The 17,159-nt window shown below is 36.0% G+C and overlaps 1 protein-coding gene across 8 annotated transcripts in view; it reads right to left on the reverse strand.

Moving 5' to 3' along the window:
• The window catches only part of HERC4 (HECT and RLD domain containing E3 ubiquitin protein ligase 4), a 127,602-nt gene that overhangs the window by 96,099 nt on the left and 14,344 nt on the right, over positions 1 to 17,159 (reverse strand). The window lies entirely within an intron of this gene.

Genomic DNA, 17,159 nt, shown 5'->3' on the forward strand with positions numbered 1-17,159 from the left:
TATTTTAATGTGAAAGATATAAAAACTCCACATGTGGTTAAAATATGTTCAAGTTTTAAATCAGAAATTAATTTAAAATATTGGCCCTCTTAAGACTGTCAATAGCCATTGACAAACCAGTAAAGAAAATGAAATTGCTTCCTTAGTCTCTTTAAGATGTGCATTATAGGTTTTTTACTAGTATACAAGTTTTTTTAAAGACATCATTAAAAATTAACCTCTTAAAAAAATTAACCTTTTTTAGCCTAATAATAAAGCTATGTCTTCTACAAACTCAAAGTGTCTTTTTGCAGAGCTGCTAAAACTGAACCAATAAGAGCTTCCTCAGAAACATAATTTTAGCTCAGTGTACAAATACAGCTGTTCAATAATAAGAGATTACATCACAGAGGTTTGAATCCCTAAGTAACAGAGAAATTCAAATTGCATCTGCATTACTTATTCTGCATTTTGGGGTGGGAAGTCAGCCCTTAGAGAGCCTTAAGAATTTGTATAACTCTAATGATATGTCTTTTTAAGTACTTACCTTACAATACTATGAATTCATAATTCATGAAGTTGATAAATAGTACATGGAAATTCACTATATGAATCTCTCACTTTTTTGTGTATATTTTATATATATACAAGTTTTTATAAAATTATATTGCAGAAACATACGAAAACAAAACATAACATATATAACATACTGCCCCTTCTCCCAAAAACACAAAAGGACTTAAAAGTATGTTATTTATTTACATCAAAACACTCCCATAAATCTTAATTATGAAGAAAGAAGTAAAATGCAAAAGATCTATTAATCTTTCACAGAGGACCCCGAAATGAATCAATGTCTCTCCAGAACAATCCTCAAAGGAGATGGAATAAAGAGCAAAAAATGAGAGGATGATAAGAAGGATGAGTAAGACTGGTTGGTTCAACAATATAGGAAGGGCATTTAAATTTGTTATCAATTGCTATAAAATCAAAGACACCAAAAATCCAAGAAACAAAGAAGACACAATCATTCATGCCAAATATTAATATTTACTGTATACTTCTTGTGCTCTAAGTACTAGAGAAAGATAAATAAAACAGAGTTCTAGTCCTCAAGGAGTTTACAGTCTATAGAAAAACAAGTGGGGTAAGGATCTTATTAAAGGCAAAGCTAAAGATATACAAAAGGCACCAGGGGAACATGAAATACTTTTAAAAGATACTAGGAAGAATTTTGGAAGACACTGACACTAAGTTAAGTATGTGAGGAAAGAGAAAGAGATGCCACGTATCTGTTAAAGAAAATTCAAATTACTTCTTCAAATATAGCAAAACAAACTAAAAGCAAACTGAAACAACTGATTTAAAAAAAAAAAGAGGGAAAACGTAGTTGATATGTCGAATAAAAACATAACCTCCCTAATATTTAAAGACTAAACAGGAGGAGGGGGGAGCAGAAGCTCAGTGAAAAAATGGGCAAAAGATATGAACTGACTGTCCACACAGAAAGAACAGAAACAGCTCTTAATCCTATGAAAAGATGTCAAATTCATTGATGAGAGAAATGAAAATTCAAACTAAGCTGAGAAGTTAACAATACACTAACTTGGAAAATTCATAAAGCCATAAACTGTATAATTTGTATACTTCTCTATCTGATTACAAAAGTTTACATTTATCAAAAGAATGAGAAGACAAGCCACTGACTGGAGAAATTATCTGCAAAAGACACACCTATAAAAGACTGACAACCCTTCCCCCAAAATAGATCTATATATTAAATGTTCTTAGAACTCATCAATAAGAAAACCACCCAATTAAAAAATAGTGCAAATGACCTGAAATAACACCACACCAAGAAGACATAAACATGGCAAGTAATTACCTACCAACAGAGAATTGCAAATTTAAATGAGCTACCATTATCAGCCTATTAAAATGGTCAAAACCCAAAACACTGACAATACCAAATGCTGGTGAGGATATAGAGCAACAGTAGCTCTCATTCACTGATGATGGACATGCAAATGGTACAGATACTCTGGAAAACCGTTTGGCAGTTTCTCACAAAACAAACCATACCATTACATGATCCAGCAATTGTGCTCTTTCACATTTACCCAAAGGAGCTTAAAATTTATGTCCACACAAAACCCTGCACATGGATGTTTATAGCATCTTTATTCTTTCCAAAACTTGGAAGTAACCAAAATGTCCTTCAGTAAGTGAATGAATAAACTGTGGTATATCCAGACAGTGGAATATTTTTCAGTGCTAAAGAAATGAGTTATCAAGCCATAAAAACACATGGAGACGTAAATGCATATTACTAAGTGAAAGAAGCCAATCTGAAAAGGCTACAAAATGTATGCTCCTACCATATGACATTTTGGAAAAGGTAAACTCTGGAGACAGTAAGAACATTACTGGCTGCTTGGGTTTAAAGGGAGGAAGGGACGAACAGGTAAAGCAGAGGGCATTTTTAGGGTACTGAAACTATTCTGTATGGTACTATTACTATTCTGTACAATACTAAGTGAGCTTCCCTGGTGGTTTAGATGGTAAAGAATCCGGCTGCAATGCAGGAGACCCAGGTTCAATCCCTGGGTCAGGAAGATCCCCTGGAAGAGGGCATGGCAACCCACTCCAGTATTCTTGCCTAGAGAATTCCATGGACAGAGGAGCCTGGCGGGCTCATTTCATTATACAGTCGTCAAACCCATCAAATGTACAACACAGACAATGTTACAGTAAACTATGAGTGTGGATGATATGATGTGTCAATGTAGTACACTAATGGTTAAGAAACGTACCCCTGTGGTACAGGCTGTGGATACTGTGTGTGTGTTAGGGGGGGCGGGGGGGGAAGGGTTGTATATGTATAGTATAGAGTACCTGGGAACTCTCTGGACTTACTGCTCAGTTTTGCTGTGAACTTAAAACTGCTCTTACAAAGTAATTTTTTTTTAAAAAGCTTATTTATAAAAACACACATTCACCAAGACAACATTTTTCATCTCATAAAATTCAAAAGTCAGATAACAATCTGTTGGGGGGAAATGCACTCTTGTATATTCATAGTGGAAGTACAAAATAGAACCACCTTTATTAAAAAAAAAAAGTGTCAAAACCTAACAAAACATACACAATTACCTTTTGGTTCCAGATCTAGTCCATTCTGAAGGAGATCAGCCCTGGGATTTCTTTGGAAGGAATGATGCTAAAGCTGAAACTCCAGTACTTTGGCCACCTCATGCGAAGAGTTGACTCATTGGAAAAGACTCTGATGCTGGGAGGGATTGGGGGCAGGAGGAGAAGGGGACGACAGAGGATGAGATGGCTGGATGGCATCACTGACTCGATGGACGTTGAGTCTCAGTGAACTCCGGGAGTTGGTGATGGACAGGGAGGCCTGGCGTGCTGCGATTCATGGGGTCGAAAAGAGTCGGACACGACTGAGCGACTGATCTGATCTGATCCAGATCTAGCCTACAGATGCGTCTGTGTACTAAAGGGCAGCAGAATATGCCAACTCAAAATACGCCATTTCGGCATAAGGATCATTTTGAACTGAAGGCCACTAAGAAGAAAAGCTCTCTGCTCTCCTTCAATGTGCCTAAAAGCAGGACATAAACCTTTAGAGGTGTCCTACCTTTCCTCTCTACCAGGAAGGATAGGAGTTAATCACTGGAGACAGCTCTAGACCCTTATCAGCTGAGACAGCAACAGTACAAACTATGTAACAAACTACTCAATAGCCCTATCTTTCTTAAGTTTCCCCACACATTTACCTCCCCCAAATTGCCAACCCAGAAACTCAAAAAGCTGTTTTCATCTTGTTACTTCTCTATTTATTGTTCTTTTAAGATGCCATATAAGCCCATGTGCCACCATCCCTTTGAGTTACTCATTACTGAGTGCTAATGCATGCGAACACAAGGCAATACACTTATTTTGCTTTTCTCCTTGTTGATCTGTCCTTTGTCTATATAGGCCCCAGCTGGAGAATCTAGTGTACATGTGTGCGTCGCTTCAGTTGTGTCTGACTCTTTGTGACCCCATGGACTGTAGCCTGCCAGGCTCCTCTGTCCATGGAACTCTCCAGGCAAGGTACAGATTCTTCAACCGGAATGAATCGCCATGTCCTCCTCCAGGGGATGTTCCTGACCCAGGGATCAAAAATGAGTCTCTCATGTCTCCTACATTGGCAGGCGGGTTTTTGTTTTTGTTTTTACCACTAGCGCCACCTGGGAAGCATACAAATATACAAATATGCATGTGTGTGAATGTGTGTTTTTACATATATCTGCAGTACTGTATAAAATAACAAAAGACTGGAAATATTCCAAATATCCATCAATAAAGAATTTTGTCCACACATTGGGATTCTACGCTCTGAAAAATAAAGAGGAAATGCTACAAGCTGATGTGGAAAGATCTCAAGGGTATATTATCAAAGGAGGAAAAAAATCAAGATGTGAAATAATATACATGATTTGTTATTTTCTGTCACCTTTACCTATGTTTATTATAGCTACAGGGGATGTGGATACAGAGGGAAATAGGGTGGTCAAATATAAGAGCAAAGCTTCTCAATGTGTATTTATATGATTTTGATTTCTGAACCACATGAATATATTCTCTATTCAAATTTGAATAATTTTAAAAATTAAACATTAAAGAAAATAATTAAAGCAATGTATAAAAACCAATGTTTTCACTAAAATTTAACTGAGCTCTTTAAGATTTCTCTACATACTAAAAACTCAAGATAAATAACTTTGGTTCTCTTAGAATTTGAGCCCATCAAATTACTAAGATACCTATTTTGAGTATAAATAACTATTATATGCCTTGGGAAAAGTACTTAACACAGGCTTTTCAGACAACAAATATACAAACTGATAAGTTCTGTGTACGATTTTTAAAAATTACTTTTTCTTCCCAAATGGCCAATCAAAATTAAAAGGCTCAACCATTTTTCCCCAGTATGCTAGAAAAGTCAGATCAATGTTAAACTGAGACATTCACATTCAGGACAAATTCTGGTTGAATGCTTGAAACCAGATGGCCTGCAAAGAGAATCAATGATAAGCAAGAATAAAGGGGAAATAAATAAATCCAACAAAACAAACCAAAAAATTCACTAGAAAATCTGGCTTGATGTCTTGTATGAGAAAAAAAAACAAACAACTCATACCAAACCTAAACAGTTAACATTTGTTGTGTTTATTATATACTAGGTACTATGGAGCCTGGTGGGCTACAGTCCATGGGGTAGCTAAGAGTCAGACACGACTGAGTGACTTCACTTTCACTTTTCACTTTCATGCACTGGAGAAGGAAATGGCAACCCACTCCAGTGTTCTTGCCTGGAGAATCCCAGGGATGGGGGAGCCTGATGGGCTGCTGTCTATGAGGTCGCACAGAGTCGGACACGACTGAAGCGACTTAGCAGCAGCAGCAGCATGCTAACTCTGTTCAAGTTTTAATCACCAAGGTATTGCAAACATTTGCCTTTCAACAAGGCCAAAGAACACAGAAAAGGGAGGAAAAAGTGAGAATTATTCACTTTAATTTAGGCTGAGTATGGAAATATAAGGAGGATATATAAGAGGACAGAAAACAAAAGAAAAAACTGTCAAGCCCATTAAAAAAACTATTATTCCTTTGATAAATGGGAGCTACAGGAAGATGTTAGAATTATGAACATAGGATGCTAAACTTGCTGGGAAAGGTTTAAAGTAGCACAGGGTTATTACAATTGACTATAATTCAGAAATAAGGTATTTTTTTTTAAAATACGAATTCATACAGATAAAAATACATGGCAAAATGTTGGCCACTGTGCTATTCCTTCAACTTTTCTTTATGCTTCAAAATGTTCACAGAAAAATTTAAGAAACGTAACACTGCTCATATCAGTATTTACAGTTCACAATATTTCTCTTTAAGAAAAGAAAAAAGGACCATTTAGTTTGGGGAGGCAGAAAAAGGCAAAGAAAACTTAAAAGAATAGGAGACTGTCTTGAGAAAAGCAGAAAAAAAATATTTTCAAAGACAGGATCAAAAACAAAAAAGATAAAGCACTAAAGAGAAGTAACATATCCATCCGGTAAATACTGTCAGGCAGATATACTCCACATACAAATCTAACAAGTCCTAGCTCATTGTTACTTCTGGTTCTTCTTACACTTGCCCTGTTAAAATGCAGCATTTCTGAAAACTGATGGTGCATCATTTCATTAAAGAGAAAAAGGCCATCTTTGCGCCATAAATCCAAAACACTGTCATTCTTAGATTTATAAAAATTAAAATGTTTATTTAACCTTATGCCAGTTTTCATTTGTACATCATTTTGCTGCACAAACATCATAAAAGAAGAAAGAATATGGTTGCACATCCTTTTAGCAAAAGGTTCAGGTTCTTATTGTAAAACGTTACGTGATAAAAACCTTCCATCTGAGTAACTAGGAACAACCTATTTCCTTTGGGATCTAACAAACATGTTCATCAATTCCTGAGTTTGTGAAAATTCATGTAGAATATCATCTCCAGAATTCACTCTTTTACGAGTTCATTTATATGATCGATTTCACCATATTCATACAGTGGTGTATCTACATTTACCTTCTGATCTGTCCTGTAATTATGTACATGTTCCTCTGTCAGTTTTCTTCTCTTTGCCATTATGGACAGAAAAAAAAAAATTTTTTTTCATTCTCAACTGTGGCTAATGAAACATACAAAAAGAGAAAAATAAAAAATGACAAAAACTGACTCCAAACTTCTTTCATATTTTCTTGAAAGATAATTTAAAACTCTGCACAATATATGAAAAAAAAAAAGCTAAATATGATGGTTTATTTCACCACTGCACTACCCTTATAAGAAATCCCACCACTGTTCCACTTGTAATTTTCTTTGGTCTAGTTGGGAATACAGATTCTTATTATTCACAGTAGTTATGTTTCATAAAGTCATCACAAATACTTATTTAGTCAATACTGAATCACTGCCCCTAGGGAAAATATAAGATTAGGGTGCTACAAGTCTCCAAGTCTCTTATCACAACACTTTATCAATCATTCATAACCTTGTTTTGTGTTTCCATTTAAAGACATCTTAATTAATATACATTTGTAATCCATTAACACTGAATTCACTGCCAAAACACTGTAAACTCATGCCTCAATGAATTTTTTCCAAGCTTCTTGTGCCTAGGGAACACTAGACAAAACCTGAGCAGTATGCACAGGGGCCATTTTAAACAGTAAAATTGCCCAAGAAAAGGTACAAAAATGCAAAAAATGTGGCACTAAATATACTGCAAAAAGGACATATTGTAACAGGAAGGCAAAGCACTGCTTTGTTGAACCTCGGCTGGGAAGCTACTTGTATTTTGCAGCTCTGCATGTGCATGTCCAGGAATCACCATGAAAAGCTCCATGAGTATTGACCAACCGTGATCCATTCTGATTTAATAACATAAACACTTCTTCCTAGACAACCAATCACAAGATATACAAGATGGTCTATTAAGAGTCTTTTGCTAAATGGGTTTTAACCTGATAACAGCAGCTTCCCCAATAGCTCAGTTGGTAAAGAATCCTGGGTTGGGAAGATCGGCTGGAGAAGGGATAGGCTACCCACTCCAGTATTCTTGGGCTTCCCTTGTGGCTCAGCTGGTAAAGAATCTGCCTGCAATGAGGGAGACCTGGGTTCAATCCCTGGGTTGGTAAAATCCCCTGGAGAAGGAAAACGCTACCCACTTCAGGATTCTGGCCTGGAGAATACCGGACAGAGTCAGACACCACTGAGCAACTTTCACTTTCAAGATATAATCACCAATAGCATGCTCTGAGAACCTTGAAACCATGCAAACAGTAAGTAAAAAATGAGTTGTGTTTTGGTTATAAAGGTAATACTATGGAAAACCCATTAGTAACATATTCATAACAAACTTCTCTTTAAAGTTGCATCTTATTCAAAATTCTAAAACAGCTATTTAAAGGAAAATACATTATCATGTTACTCTGTATCCTCTTTCATCTACAGACTTCAAAATCTTGCTATGGGATAAACTGGGTTACCCCAAAATTCATATGCTGACAGTCATAATCCACAGTATCCAAGAATGTGACCTTATTTGGGAAAGTGGTCATCAAGGCTGTAATCGGTTAAGATGAGGTCTGATGGGAGCAGGGTAGGCCCCTAATCTGACTTGTGTCCTAACAAAAGTGGAACCAACCCTACTTGACACCTTGATATTCAATTTCCACCCTCCAGAACTGTGCTAATATATTTCTGTTACTTAAGCCACCCAGGTTGTGATATTTTGTTTCGCAGCCCAAACAAATACACTTACCTAAATATTTTTGGGTTCAAAACATTCCTGTCAAGTTAGCCAAGTAGCACCATCTGTATTTTAAAAGTGGTCCACAGAAATAAACAACTTATTCTAAATAATTCAATCACAGATAAACTTGATTTTGAAATTTAAAGTTTCTATTAATAGTTCAAATTACATTATTTTCATGCCAAACAATTTTTCAAAGTTGGCAAAAGACACTTCTCTAAGCAATCTTTAAATACAAGTGCAAGGGGGAAAAAAAGCCTTTGAGAGAGCAAGTTGGCAATATGTATTACAATTCTAAACATGCATGCCCTCTGACCCCCAAACTTTCCTTTTGGGAAACAACAGGAAATAACGTGATTTCCAGTAACAGGTACATAAATAAATATGGAATATCCATGTAACAGAAACTGGTGCTTCTATTAAAATACATGTCTATATAGTACAACATGAAAAGATAAAAACATATTAAATGAAAATGCAAACCACAGCATTTTATGTAATGTGTACAGGACTATGTATTTTAATACAGGTATAAAGTTATGAAAATATAAAAAATAGTAGTAGTCAGTTTTAGGATTCAGGGGAAAAAGTGGCTTCTACTTTTTAAAACACTTCTGTAACTTCTAAAAACTTATAGAAATGTATTAGAAAAAAAGAATTAGAAAAAAAGTAATTAGAAAAAAATAATTTTTTAAGATATCTGAAGTCCCCAAATTATAAATGACCCAAACCCCATAGGGACAACTGTCCTCTGTTTCCCAAAATCAAAATACTAGGGAAATAACTAACACAGACTGATAAATTTTCTTCCCTAAGAGACAGTAGTAAAGTATTATATTTAAAATGTGATATATAGTTAAGTTAAATGCTACTCACAAAAATTTGTCCTGAGCTTTGTGGAACCAATAAAGCAAGAGAGCCAAACAAGCCAGGGTAGATAATGGGTGGAAATAAATTCTAATATGCAAATGTAAAACTTCAATGAATTTTTTTATAGAAAATGTTACAAAGGTAAAATATAATTATTGATAGAATATTATACTTAGGTATAATGTGTTTTAAAGACTGGTTTGAAAACCTATTTATGACATGCAGCAGTATTTCCATGAGCAAAGAAAAATTTAGCTTTTAAAAACAATTCATTTATAAATCAGGGACTATCTGGTATAAAAAGTACAATTACTAAGCATGACCAAAGGCCACAGTTAATCTCAACTCTTAATATGGTATATGAATTGAATGAAGTCTTATGTGTATACATATTTTTTTTTTACTTTTTTTTTTTAATTTTATTTTATTTTTAAACTTTACAATATTGTATTAGTTTTGCCAAATATCGAAATGAATCCGCTATATTTTTAATTAAAAAAAAAATGAATTCAACTGAATTTGCAAAGCTGTCAATGTTTTATACACAGAACAAAAATCCTGGTTGATGTTTAATGCTCAAGCTTTCAGGGTCTAAAAAACAATAGTTATGAATAGCAAAAAGCACAGTCATATTAATAACAATTACAAAACTGGAGGTCAGAAGGATATACTTGGTAAAAAGCTAATTTTAAGAACCTCCATTTCAATTACTCAGTAAATGTTTAATTCAGTTAGAGCTTAAGTTTCAAAAGCCTCTGCCTACCATGCTTCACTATTTGCTATATAGATTTTCCCCTTCCCTCCTGAATAACTCAAAACTCCAACTAAAGCAATGCAAAGCACACTTAATATCTATCTCTAGAAATTTAATGTTCACAAAATGCTATACAATGAAATTTAAAAGGTAATGCATAATTCCATTCGTATATAAAAATATGTCACACACAGCCCAGTATACGTGCAGAGAAAAGACTGTGAAAATAGGGTTTCCCTGGTGGCTCAGTGGTAAAGAATCCACCTGCCAATGCAAGAGACAAAGATTCAATCCCTGGTCTGGGAAGATTCCAGAGGACAACTTGGGCCAAAGGACAACTGGGCCCGTGTGCCACAGCAACTGAGCAAGTGGCTACAGAGCCCAGGAGCTGTAACTACTGAGCCCACGTGTCAAAACAACTGAATCCAGAATACTCTAGAGCCCATGCTCTGTAACAAGAACAGCCACCGCAATGAGAAGCCTGTGCACCAAAACTAGAGAGTAGCCCCCTGCTCACCTCAACTAGAGAAAAGCCCAAGCATCAACACTCAGCACAGCCAGATAAATCAAAAATATTTAAAATAAAAAAGACTGAGTAAAGAAATACTAAATTGTCAACACTGATTATCTACCAGTGGTTTTCTTTCTTTCATGGTTCTTCAACTGTTTAACTGAACAAGTGAAAGTGAGTTGATGTATTTTATGATTGTGATTTTTTTAAAAGATGAAGACATTAACTACTTGGGATTAGTGAATAACACCAATAAATAATTTAAAATGCTTTTTTTACTTTAATAAATAATGATATTGCTAATTGTGTGACAGAGCTAACAAATTACCAAATGGCTACTTCACTAAAGGCATGTTATTTCCCTACTCCTAAAGTAAAACTGTTCACTGACACTTTTTAAAGGATCACTAATATAATCATATAATGATCATAAAATATGAAAAATTAAGAATAAAATAAAGCCTAAATGTAAAATATTTAATGAAAATGCTTATTCTCTAAAATTATTACTGATAATTATCAATAGGAATTTGGAATGGTACAACTCATCATCATGAAAACATTTTAGTAAGTTTTCTGATAAAATCAAAATATACAGTAACTTACATGTCTTAACTGACAGTACACAGTAATATTCATATGGAGATGTAACTATATTAAAAAATTCTTTATAATGGATATGTTTACAAATCCATACCCCTTTTATGCATTCTTATCTACATACAGGTATACAGTTAACATACACAGAGAACCTATTATGTGCCTGGCACTGTGCTAAGCACTTTATTTAATCTCATTTAATCCTCATAACATGATAAGGCAGGTGTACCATCATCCCTACTTCAAAGGCACTAAGATATAAACATTTCCCTATTGAACAACTTGTACTTTTGCTTATAATACTTAAACAACAAGGTTATGTTTTAATAACTTACTTTCAAAATATACTTAAAACTGTAAAAGTACTAGGGCTTCACAACATTTTTTCTTCAGGATTCCTTTCTGGATGGCTAGGAACTGCTGAAATTAATTGCCTTGAAGCAGAAAGAAGCAAAACTAAAATACAAAGATTACAATTAGAAAAAAAAAAAAAGACTCCAATATAAATATATCAACCAAATAGCTGTTTTAATCTCTTTACAAGACCAGCAAGAATGAACTCTCAAAATATACTGGCAGTCCAGATTCAATGCACGATACTGGATGCTTGGGGCTAGTGCACTGGGACGACCCAGAGGGATGGTATGGGGAGGGAGGAGGGAGGAGGGTTCAGGATGGGGAGCACATGTATACCTGTGATGGATTCATTTTGATATTTGGCAAAACTAATACAATTATGTAAAGTTTAAAAATAAAATAAAATTAAAAAAATATATATATATACTGGCAGATTTTTTTGTTCTGTTTTCTTAGATTCTTTCTTGTATATTTCAAATTTATTCACCTCAGAGACAATTAACTGTATTTTCTTACTTTATTCTTGTTGATGACATAGGAAAGGTGGGGGGAGGGTTTTACAGACACCAAAAGAGTTAAACCCTCTCAGAACTGGCCAATTCCTAAAGATAACTTGCCTACCAAAATGCCTTTCATACAGAAACTGACCAAACCAGAGATTATTCCACCAACTATATCCTTATCTAATTCTCACACACCAAACCAGAATTTCCCCTACCTTAAATCATCCCAGAACCAGGTACCAGGAAATAAGAAACCTATCCTACAGAACAAAGCCTGGAAGAATTAATCAAATTAGTCAATTCTTAACTATTTATTCTGTCCAGTTTGCCTCTCCCTGGAAAACCTCAATAAAGGCCACGGTCTTACGATTTCCCCTGAGCTCTTTTCTGCCTCCTGATTACCGTGGTATCTTCCTCCTCAGCTCTGTGTGGCACGCAGTGACCTCCTCTCTCTAGAATCAGTGAGCATAATCAACTTCTTCGGAGCCTCATTCTCATTACCCCTTACAGCCACAATGACTTTACCTTACCACTTCCAACATGTACATTCTTAGAACAGGTATAAACTTTAAACTTTTCATTATAAAGTAGCTGATGACCACAAACTTACCAAAACAAGAGTCTTAACTGTAACTTTCCTCCCTTTCTATGGCACATCCAACAAAATGGTCATCGTGTTCATTCAACACCTTGTGTTTCTTCTGTGATAAAGATATGTAAGACAAGGTGTTTAACCGGCAGTAACTGACATGGTAGAGAAGACTTACCCAAATAATTACATAATATGAAGTTAGCAATGCAACTTACTAACTTACTGAATGACAGAGAACTGTACTAGATACTGTGCAAAATATATGACTTAAGTTCTTATACGACACACCAGAGAGATGTAGGAGAAGGCACTTGATCTGGGCAATATTCCAGACAGAAACAGAAATATGCCTTAGAAAGATTAAAGATGGATGGATTGGAATGGGGAGATCAGGTAGAAAGCTACTGCCACAGTTCTTGCATAGACTGCTGCTGCTGCTAAGTCACTTCAGTCATGTCCGACTCTGTGCGACCCCATAGACGGTAGCCCACCAGGCTCCCCTGTCCCTGGGATTCTCCAGGCAAAGAACACTGGAGTGGGTTGCCATTTCCTTCTCCAATGCAAGAAAGTGAAAAGTGAAGGTGAAGTTGCTCAGTCGTGTCCGACTCTCAGCGACCCCATGGACTGCAACCTAACAGGCTCCTCCGTCCATGGGATTTTCCAGGCAAGAGTACTGGAGTGGGGTGCCACTGCCTTCTCCGTTGCATAGACTAGCAATGATGTAAACTAAAGCATGATCTAAACTAAAGAATTTTAATTGAGATAGGAGGAAACTACAGGCCCCAGGGTTTAGGATAATTAGCTCAAGATAACATATGCAGCCACTTGCAAATGCAATGAAGACACAAGAAAGTTACTAAGAGTAAGATTTTGGCAACTGAGTCAACACTGTTGCTACAGGTTAGGAAGCTGACTCTAAGGTGAATCTAAGGTTTAAAGCTAAGTGAATTGAAGAAGCATCAATAAATAAGGAAGAGAGGCTATTTCAGCTGTTGTAGAGAGCTGGAGACAGCTAACAGTGGTCTCCATTTAAACTGTTCCTTTTTTGTTCTCCACATTTTATCTTCTCATTTTAAAGCTCCACATTGTATCTTCACATTTTATAATCTCAGAAATGTCTATTTGTCTTCCTTGATTTTCTTAATGTATAAATTTTTCCCACAGTCAAGCACAATATAAGCAGCAAATGTCCCATTTTTTATTAACAGCCTTTTTATATACTAAGCAAGTAAATTTAGGCATACTTGTATTAAAATAATTATGTATGCAAAAGTAAGAGTAGAAAGCTGCAGCCAAATGCATTTATTTTCAATTTAAAAGGCTGCTTATCACCTTAGGAAGGGCAGGTTTGAAAGCGTGAATAAGCAGGAGGAAAAAAAAATGATTTAAGTGTCTGATCCTCAAACTACCAGTACACAAACTATACCTTCTGTTACAGACTGAGTACTTATGTCCTGCCCCCGCTTCCCAAATTCACTTGAAATTCTATCTTCCCATGTGACAATACTAGAAGGTAGGCCTTTGGGAGGTAATTAGATCCTAAGGGTGAAGCCCTCATTGACAAGATTAGTGTCCTTTCTTAGACAGCTCCCTCACCCTTCTGCCATATGAGGGAGGACACAATGAAAAGATGGCCATCTTTGAACCAAGAAGCAAGTTCTCAACAGATAACAAATCTAAGCACCCTGATCCTGGATTACCCAGACTCAAAAGCCAAGAGAAATATGTTTGTTGTGTAAGTCACCCAGACTATATTATTTATGGTGTAGCAGCCTGAACAGACTAAGAAATCTTCAAATTAACTATTCATTAAACTTTTGAAAATAAACAATGAATCTAACTTCTATCATTTATGTAATTTTCACAAGAACAACAAAAAAATCTGTTTTTTCTGTTATTACTATGATCTTTAAACTCTTAACAGTAAAGTAATTTATTTTATATCTTGCTCCAATACAACACTACCTTTAAGTGAAAATGGAACCCCACTCCAGTACTCTTGCCTGGAAAATCCCATGGATGGAGGAGCCTGGTGGGCTGCAGTCCATGGGGTCGCAGGGAGTCGGACACGACTGAGCGACTTCACTTTCATTTTTCACTTTCATGCATTGGAGAAGGTAATGGCAAACCCACTCCAGCGTTCTTGCCTGGAGAATCCCAGGGACCGCAGAGCCTGCTGGGCTGCTGTCTCTGGGGTCGCACAGAGTCTGACACGACTGAGGTGACAGCAGCAGTAGCAGCAAACATACATTCTGGGGTAATTTGGGTATAACTTTTTCATATGAGCTTCAACAAGGTAAATGAAAACTAAACATAAAGAAATATGTACTTTCATAATTAGCATAATGTCTAGGACAAAGTAGATAATCTGTTGAATAAATGCCTGAGTTTCAGTTATAAATAAAAAGATATTGTCTATCTCAAAGCAAATGTGTAAGACTTACTTTTAAGAAAACATTTACTGAGCATTTTCCACATGCCAGGCATTGTTCTTTGCACTTCAGTGTGATAGCTCACTTAACCCCTACAACTACCCTTGGCATGATTATCCTCACTTTACAGACAAGAATACTTAACACAAAAAGACTAAGCTATGTGCCCAAGATAACACAGCTAAAAAATAAAAGATAAGTGCCCAAGATAACATAGCTAAAAGGGTACAGGGTTTGTACCAAAGCATTCTAATTTCGGAGCCTACCCTTTTATTTTATTTGGGTTTCCCTGGTGGCTCAAACAGTAAAGAATCTGCCTGCAATGCAGGAGACCTGGATTTAATCCCTGGGTCAGGAAGATCCCCTGGAGAAGGAAATGGCAGCCCACTCCAGTACTCAGGCAAGAGTATCTATAAGCAAATACAAATATCTTTTTTCTAATCCAAAATATAGCTTTATACACAATGTTCTACACCTTGCTCTTTTCACTCAATTTATCTTATAATAATGAGCAAACTCCTCCCTCATTCTCTTCTTAACTACATAGTATTTACATTACACTGACTGAATTATTTTACCGGTTCCCAACAGACTGTCATGGGGGCTTCCCCGGTAGCTCAGATGGTAAAGAATCTGCCTGTAACGCAGGAGACCTGGGTTCGATTCCTGAGTCAGGAAGATCCTTGGAGAAGGGAATGGCAACCCACACCAGTATTCTTGCCTAAAGAATTCCATGCAGAGTTGGGCACGAGTAAGTGACTAACACACAACACTGTCGGGGCTTCCCAGGTGGCGCTAGTGGTAAAGAACCCGCCTGCCAATGCAGGAGACCTAAGAGATGTGGGTTTGATTCTTGGGTTGGCAAGATCCCCTGGAGACAGACATAGAAACCCACTGAAGTATTCTTGCCTGGAGAATCCCATGGACAGAGGAGCCAGGCAGGCTACCGTCCATAGGGCCGCACAGTCAGCCACGACTGAAGCAACTTAGTACACACAGACAGTCACAATGTTGTTTCTAATGTTTTGCTGTTATAAACAATGCTGTAGTAACACTCACTTTGTATATATACAAATGTAGCTATCAAATCAACAGCTGTACTCTTGGATTTCTTGAAGGGTATGTACATTTGTAATTCTGATATATGATAGCAAAATAACCGTTATAAAAACCTATGAACACTTATTTACTGACAGCCTCACTGCAGAGATGGTACTGCAGTCATACACAGGTCTTTTGCACTTCTCTTAGTATGAATGAGGCTGCAGAGTACTCATGGTTTAAGTCATTTGTATATCCTTTTCTGTGAAGTGCCTGTTCCTATCCTTTGCCCATTCTGCGGTTTTTGTCTCATCAATTTTTAGAAGTGCTTTGTATCTCAGAGATTTACACTTTGATTTTAATAAATATTAAACTTTTTATTTTCCTATTTGTCTTTTACCTTTGTTTACAGTGACTTCCACCTAGCAAAATTATTTTTACTTCCACGCAACTTACCTTTTCTATGCCTATTCACAATTCAGAAAGTATTTCCTGACTCTAACAAAACAATTTTTTTTGAGGGATATACATTTTATTGGAAACCTTAAATACTCTTCAGACAGAACACAATGTCTTCAATCAAGGCTCCCATGTGGCCTACAGGGAAGACTGCAATTTCTGAAGGGCAAGGAGAGGGACAGTACAGAGGATGAGTGCTTAACTTGCCAAAAGAACCTCCTCACAAGTTTCCAATTTTTAAAAATCAGTCCATGTTTTCTTCAAGCATTATCATTATAGCCTTTACATTTAAATATTTGATTGATCTGGAATTTATCCAATATGTACATGGCATGAGGTAAATCCAACTTTTTTATTTCCTAGATGATGCTCCTACTTATACCAAGGTTATTTATTGAATATGTCTCACTTGAATATTTTTCTCCATGCTTATGTCTGGGCTCTATATTGTTTTATTGGTTTTAAATGGCCATATGTAGGGCAGTTTTAACTACCAAGGTTTTAAAATTAAAACATGCTATTAACTATACATATTTTTTTTTTCTGCTCTTATTCTTCAATTTTCCTAACTACTCTGGTTTATTTTTTCCATATGAACTAGAGAATCAATTTGTCCAGTTCCTGGGGAAAAAAACCATTTGGTATTTTTATTCGGATCACATTAAATTGACACTAATTTTAGAGAAACTGATAGGTTTATGT

This window comes from Bos indicus, chromosome 28 (genome assembly GCF_029378745.1).
Source record: "Bos indicus isolate NIAB-ARS_2022 breed Sahiwal x Tharparkar chromosome 28, NIAB-ARS_B.indTharparkar_mat_pri_1.0, whole genome shotgun sequence".
Lineage (NCBI taxonomy): Eukaryota > Metazoa > Chordata > Mammalia > Artiodactyla > Bovidae > Bos > Bos indicus.